Genomic DNA, 237 nt, shown 5'->3' with positions numbered 1-237 from the left:
GAAAATTCGTATTATTCTATGATTCACAGGAACAAAATTTGCCTTTGTCCTTTTCTTTTTGCTTTGTGCATCCTTTTCATTGTCATTGATGACTGACTCGAACCTGAAGGCCTATGCATGATGCAATCCATACAGCCAACATACGTGCTGCCGCAGTTCCTTTTATCAGCTTGTGTTTACTCGTTAAATGACAATTCTTGTTAAACATTCTTAAGGAAATTTCCAAACACATAGACA

This window comes from Penaeus monodon, chromosome 19 (assembly GCF_015228065.2).
Source record: "Penaeus monodon isolate SGIC_2016 chromosome 19, NSTDA_Pmon_1, whole genome shotgun sequence".
Taxonomy (NCBI): domain Eukaryota; kingdom Metazoa; phylum Arthropoda; class Malacostraca; order Decapoda; family Penaeidae; genus Penaeus; species Penaeus monodon.
Note: the sequence above shows the minus strand (reverse complement) of the source record.